Below are 7,203 nucleotides of genomic sequence, written 5' to 3' on the forward strand. Positions count from 1 at the left end.
GCTGTGGCAGGGGGTTGCCTGCAGCCTAGTCGGCTCAATGTGCCACGCTTTGTTGCACATAAATTCAATGCCATAAATTTACAATGGGCGTCCTTTTGGCTGGCAAACTTTTGTCTATTTGATGCGTCCGGCGACCACAATGAAATCAAGTGCAAAAATTTACAATTTACCAGGGATGCTGACTGCGATTACAACGGGCAACAGGGCTGCAGTAAATGGCAATCCTTTGACGATTCATAGAGTTAAATAAAGTCTGCAACTTATGCTCAAATTTATATATATATAGAGTAGTTAAATGTAATAAATATAAATAAATATTGATTTTAAAATATGAAAATATCTTGTGACTTTTATTATAAATATTGATTTTCAAAAATATAAAAAAATAAATAAATTATTATGCATTTGTGTATTTTAAATTCTGTGTCAATTTTTCTGCACACTTTATTATGCATATATCCTTCCTCCCTCCGAATCTCCCATTGTGTATACGCCGCGTTTAGCCGGCAAACTTGGCTGAATTTAAATGAGCTTTTGCAGCGATATTTGCGGTGCGCAGTGTTAATTGACTGGCAAGCAGAAATTCAATCAACTTGACTCATTCAAAGCCAATTCAAAGCTGCTGACTGCAAGTCTGTTTGTCGCAGGTGTTGATCCCGTCATTAATTAACTATCGCTGCCATCAGCAGTAGAAGCAGCAGAAGCAGGCGAAGCAGCTGAAGCAGTTCTCGTGCACGTGTCCAAAATGCTCAATAGGATAAGAAGCCGCAGGAGTTGTTAGCTGGTCGCTGGTCCTTGTGAACGCTTGCTGGACAACATATTGTTTCATTTTCGCTGTGTCTGCTGCTGCTGCTGTTGCCGCTGTCCATAACAAAGGAGCACCTACAAACGCAATTTGGCAACAAATTCACAAAACAGACAACATAACACAACACAACAACAACAACAACAAACCTAACAACAAACAACCACTGCAACAACAATGACCCGGCCAGAATTATACAATTTATGCGATTTACGAGCTACGGCAGCTCCTGCAGTTTGCCCTCCAACTCCAACTGCACATCCAGTTTCAGCTTCCACTCCCGCTCTAGCTGGCATCTCCCGCTCTCTCCTTCTTTTTGCCCCTTTTTTTTCTGTGCCTCAGGAGCCGCAAAACTATTTCTATTGCTGCGGCGCCGTCGCCATCGCCACTGAGCAAGGATATGCCGTATTTCCGTTTACATAATAAATTTGCTAACCACGTTCTGTCGTCGTCGACATTGGGCCCGGACTCGGGCTTGGGCTTGGGCTCGGGACCTGGCCATCGCCACCAGCGCCGCCAGCGCCACCGTCGCTTGGCATCAAGTGCCTTGCGGTTGGCATTTTTTTTTTGTTTTTTTGTTGTATGTACTTTTTTTTTTTTTGGTTGCTGTTGCCCAACTTGTTGTTGTTGTGTGTCGCCATCGCCGTCGTCCGGGGCACCTCGCCGTGCCAGTTGACAAAAGGCGGCGCAAAAAAATTGGACAGCAGCCGCAGTCGCAGTCGCAGCAGGCGTTTGAATTGAGTTTTGCGCTTACTTTTGCGTTTGTCTTTTGGCCGGTTTATAAACTTTAACTTGGACAACAACAAATTGTCGCTGGCAAGTGTCGCCTCCACCTGTCGCAGCAGTAGCAGTAGCAGCAGCAGCAGCAGCAACACCAAACGGTAGCGGCAGCAGCCGCACCACCGCCTCCCGCAATCTTCTGTGCTGCTGCACATTTCCTTGCCAGTTTGATTGACGGAAGTCGGCGAGCGACAACAACTTTTGCTTAATCATTGGGCGGCTCTGGCCGCCTCTCTAATTAATCTATTAAATGCAAACCAGAGCCAGCGCCTACAAAAAATATGCGTTATCGAGGAAGTCATCTTGCAACATTCAACATACAACATTCAGCACGGCCAGTCAAGTCAAACTAGCTGCTTCCGTTTTCCGCTGGAAGTGAAATCATTCAGCGGACGTCATAAAACAAAATGCCAAAAGGCGAGCCAATTCCAGGGCAGCCAGGTCTCAATCTTGCTTGCTGCGAGGGCCTATCGACTAATAATGAAGTCATTTTGAATTAATATGGCAACATCTTGAGGACTTAATTATTTTCCATTGGCTCCTTGAATATAATATTATATTATCAAATTAAACAATTTAATATTTTCATTTAATTTATGTATTTTTTCTTTCGTTTTAGAAATGCTCTGTGAAGTAATTCATTGGCATATATATAAATAAAGCTCTTTATATTTATCGTTTCTATATCGGTATCAACACATCAGTGGTTGTCTTTGACTGGCAGCTAGTCGATCTCTCCCCGGTAATGAGGAGGCTAACTTCAAATGTGTGGAGCTGCCCACGCAACCTTGCTCTAGATGTTGTATGTGGGCTTGGCCAGTTTCCACTTGGAGGTGCCACGGGATGCTCTCGTCAGCTGTCCCTGTGGGGCAGGTTCAATAACCCGCGGCTGCTGACTTTGCTAACTACCCGCTGCCCGCAACTCGTACCGCAATGCTAATGGCTTGCCACACTTTACATTAGCGTCACAATTTATTGGCTGGCTGCTGATGCTGCGCTCGCTGCGCCGGCGCAGAAGCAGACGAGCCTCAGACGTGGATGTGGATGTGGTTGCCGGCCCACTTGGCCGTATGCTTTACGCATGCTTGGTAGCTAAAATGGTCATAATAATAATAAAAATTTTCTGCCAGGCCCGAGGCCGAGGCCGATGCACGAGATTGCGAGGTGAGGCGAGGCGAGGCAAGGCAAGGCATGGCAAGGCGTTTGAGCGCATGTTTGACGCATCAAATGATGGCAACAGGTCCGCAGCAGTATCTGCAACAGCATCCCGTGCTGATCTCATTGCAAGTGCGTAAGAAGCAGCAGAAGCAGCAAACAGCAGCACCAGCAGCAGCAGCGCTTTCGACCGGTTTATGGTTTATGTCAATGCATTGACAGGTGCATGCAGCGGGCGATGGCTGCTCCATTTATGCCAGCTACAGGCTTCAGCTCCAGCTCCGAATGTGCCACTGCAGTTGCAGCCATGAAACTGGCTCGGATGCATGCATATTTGAATTGAATTGATTTTGGTGAGCAAATGCAATGTCAATATGGCCATGAATTTATGTTTAATAAATGCATTCAACTGGTAACTGGTAACTCTCGCAGCTTTCCGCATTCCTTGCCCAGTAGTGACTGCTAACACCCACAAGTAGACGCTTGCCAGGGCGGCGGCCATTGTGCAGCCCAGAAAGTCAAAGCCAAAGCCAATGCGAAAAGCCAAAGCTGAAGCTGAGGCTGAAGTTGGAGCCAACAAATTCTCAAAAGTGGCGGCGGTGGCGGCTCCTTTGTGCCTTTGGTCAGCTTGCTGCAGTTTTAGATTATTTGTTGCTGACAGCTTCATGAAATATTTATTATTATGGTATAGGTATGGGTTTGGAATATCGGGTATGGGGGGGGGGGGGGGGGGCGTTCGGGGCATGGGCAATGGGTTTGGGGCTATGGGTCTTGCCCTGGGTCTGCTGCTCCAAGTCTTTTGTGTGCAGGTGTTGGGGGTGCAGCAGCACCAGCAGCAGACAATCGCCTAGGCTCTGCATAACCAAAGCAGCTCGCTTTGGCTACCAAAATTGAGAATTGAGGTGTTTGTCTCTGCGCACCAAAACTTGAAAGCCAAAATGCCGAACACAACAACAAAAAAAAAACAAAAACAAAACACAGCAGAGGACGCCGAGGATCAAAGAGAGCTTCAGAGCGGGAACAATGCTGCGTTAAAGGTAATTGTTTGTCAATTACTTGACTCCCGACCAAGCGCGTGGCCATGTTACACAGCGAGAGAGTGAGAGAGAGAGAGGGAGTGAGAGAGAGAGAGAGAGAGAGCGAGAGAGAGGGAGAGAGGTATCGTTAGGATATAAGGATGCGAATCGCTCTGTGAGAGTATTTCTGCACCGTGCATTCCTGTAATTGTATCTGTATTTGTTGCAGTTGCTGTTGCTGCTTGTGGCCTGGGCCAATTATAGTTGCCTGCTCGTTAGCATACACAAACTGTATCCGTATTGCAATCGCAATCGCTGCCCGATAATCGTATGGAGTGTAAAATTATTTAATTCCCGCTTATCGCAGCTGCCGCCGACAGCGACGTCGACGTCAACGTCGACGACCACGCCGCCTGCCCCCGTGAAGAGTGTGTGAAAATGTTCAAGTTCAAGACAATGATATCTGTTGGAATGGGTAGACGATATGGGTACGGGTATGTTAGACTAGTTATGCCCTTTTCGTTTTGCATCGAATTGCTTCGCTTGTCATATGTAAATTGAGATATTATTTGCGTCATTTTATTCTCAAAAGTTACAGATATCTTGCTAATGATTTGTCTAAGCGATCCATCTAGTGTTTGTAGAATAGTTAGATCTTAATTGCTTTATTTGATATACTAATAGAATCTCAGTTTATAAATAATTCTAGTGTATTATAGCTTCGGGCTCACAGATACGTCTAACCCCTTTGTGCTGTTGTTGCTCGTTTTGTTTTGTATATGTGTGTGCGTGTGTGTGTCTGTGTGTGTGCCACAGTTTACACAGAAAAGTAATTTCGAGCATGTTGCTGCAATCAGACGATTCCGCCGCCGTTGCCGTTGACTGAGAGATGCTTTGATATGGCAAACTCCTGATGCTGTTCCACTTGCGAGCTCCAGTTGAAGTGGAAGTTGAAGGTGTTGCTGCTGTTGCCTGATGGCTTTGGTCAGTGGCTGCTGCTGTTGCTGTTGCTGTTGCCTTTGCTGCCGCTCTTAATTGCTTGCTATTTTCAAATGCTGGGCGCTTTCAATTTATCACATGCCTGTGACATCTGCAGTGACATTTTATTAGGCGATAACGATAAATTTACAAAGATTTATTAAGTGGCAGCGGCCAGTGGGAAAATTGCGTTTGCCAGCGCTAATTTAAACAAATTAAACGAAAATCTGTACAATTATTGATCGCATACGGCGGCCAAGTAGCCAAGTGGGTTTAATGAACGCGCTAATGAGCTTCTCTGCTGCACCGATCAATTTGTTGTCATTGTTGGTCCAACAAGAGCATCGAAAGGGGTTTTGCTCTCAATTACCACCAGCATGTGGGCATGACATGCGGGTGTTGGTAATTGACTTGAATGCAATCATAACTGATTCCGTTCAGTAAAGGGCGTTTTTGCCAGTCGAGCTGGCAAGCTGGTAAACTAGCAACTGGCAACTGGCAACTGCCAGTCACCATTGAGGCAAGTGTGGCATGGCGTGGGTGATCCTAGACGGGACGCAGAAACAATCCTTAACAGCAAATTATGCAAATTTTGCGACTCCTATGAGATCAGAGCAATTGCTGTCTGTCTATGTGGCTGTCTGGCTGTCTGGCCAACTCAGTCCGGACCTTTGGTCTGCTTTGCTCTGTCGTCTGCTCTTGTGGGTGGACAATGTGACACGCGTCGTCGTGAAAAACAACAGTTTACTTGCCACATAGTCTACAACCGCTGCTGACATGGAGAGTTTGAAGCTTGCAGCTCGGCGCTGAGCTGCTGCACTCGAAGGCCCCGGGCACAGACAGTTTTACTGTCTTGACTGAAAATTTATATTATTTCATGCAATTTGTCATCGTTTTGCCAGCGGAAGAAAGATGACTTTTTATGGCTTTCAGTTTCTTTCTTTATGCTTCAGCATCATTTACTCTGTTTCAAGATATGCGGTTAGTTTGTTAAATGCGGTTTATTTTTCGAGATGAATGCGAACCTCAGCAGATTATGACAGTGCTGAAAATGCGATCACGTTTTAGAAGGTTTTTGCTAAATGACAAAACAATTAAAACGATATCAAGCCACAATCATTAACGACCTTCTGACTCAATTTGGATTTTATACACACACTTCAAGTTGTTTACTTTATAGACACTGGACATTGAGAGCTTAGGGTTTGATTCAAAATGCACACTTCTAATTTAATTACGACATGATTCGCAGACCTGCTAAATAAATGTTGTTTAAAATAATATTGCTAAATGTTAACATGTAGAAGTTCAGCTTTTGGGATAATATTTCTTTACTGTTTAAGTAAACTAAACCAGACTGCACATGATATTTGAGTAGTGTTTCGCCCAGTGTTGCTTCGCAGCGATTTTCTGCAAATTTTCCAGTTAATTTTGTATGAAGGAACCCGCTGGTCCCTCCCGATATGCGACATTCGTAAGATATGTGGCACATTATTGTGTTTGCATATTTACATGCATTTATGAGTTATTAAATTGGTAAATTTATGTAGCACATGTGGGCGTTGCGACGACACGCGTTGTTAGTCGCCTGCTTAACGTGGGTGTGGCACTGCGAAGATTGGAAAACAGAAATCTGTGATGAAGCTGCAGTTGAACCAAGCTGACAACCAAGTGCGATTTCTGGGTACGACCTTTTCTGACTCTGTGGTTAAATAAAATTTAATGAGTGCTCCATAAGTCGTTAGAAACTCCCCCGAAGCATTAACCTGTTTTCTCTCTCTCTCTCTCTGTTTCTCTTTGGTGCCCTACTATCTCTTTCCAGCGGCTCTTATAAAGCTCGATTATTTGCAGTGTTGGGCCGAAATTGATATTACACTAATTAAAATGCAATAAAATAACGCTGAAATTGCCATCCATAAATCATTAGGATTGCTGCAGTTAATATGCAGAGGAGGCAGAAAACCAACTCATGGCCCAGCTTTGGCCGGGAGTTGGAGCGTGAAGCTGGAAGCTGAAATGGGACTTTGACTTTGACTTGAAGCAATATGCAATTGAAGATTGAGGTGTGAGCCGACCTTTGTCGGCCTTTGCAATAACGCTGCTGCAATTTGCTTGCAAAAAGCGATGCGCTCATCATCATTAGAGCTGCCGGTCTGGGCTTCAGCTGGAGTTCGAGTTGGAGTTGGAGTTGGTGTCGGAGCTGGGCTGGGTGCTGTTATATGGTATGTGGTTCCACTATTTGCTTTATGATTTTGTTAACTCTGCATAGATAGCGGCTTAGTTGTCGGCCTGTGGGAAAGTTCTCTGCTGGCCATTTGGGAGAGCTTATTAAAATTGCGAGATTCGCTCAAATATTTAACAAAAGCTGCCACATCTAGAAATTATGCGCAATTTTGCGAACAATGGCGTCGTCTCCATTGATTCGGCTACCTGGTACGTTAATCGGCAATCAATATACGATGCAGCAGC

The sequence above is a fragment of the Drosophila grimshawi genome, unplaced genomic scaffold (genome assembly GCF_018153295.1).
Source record: "Drosophila grimshawi isolate 15287-2541.00 unplaced genomic scaffold, ASM1815329v1 contig_44, whole genome shotgun sequence".
In the NCBI taxonomy this organism is placed as follows: Eukaryota; Metazoa; Arthropoda; class Insecta; order Diptera; family Drosophilidae; genus Drosophila; species Drosophila grimshawi.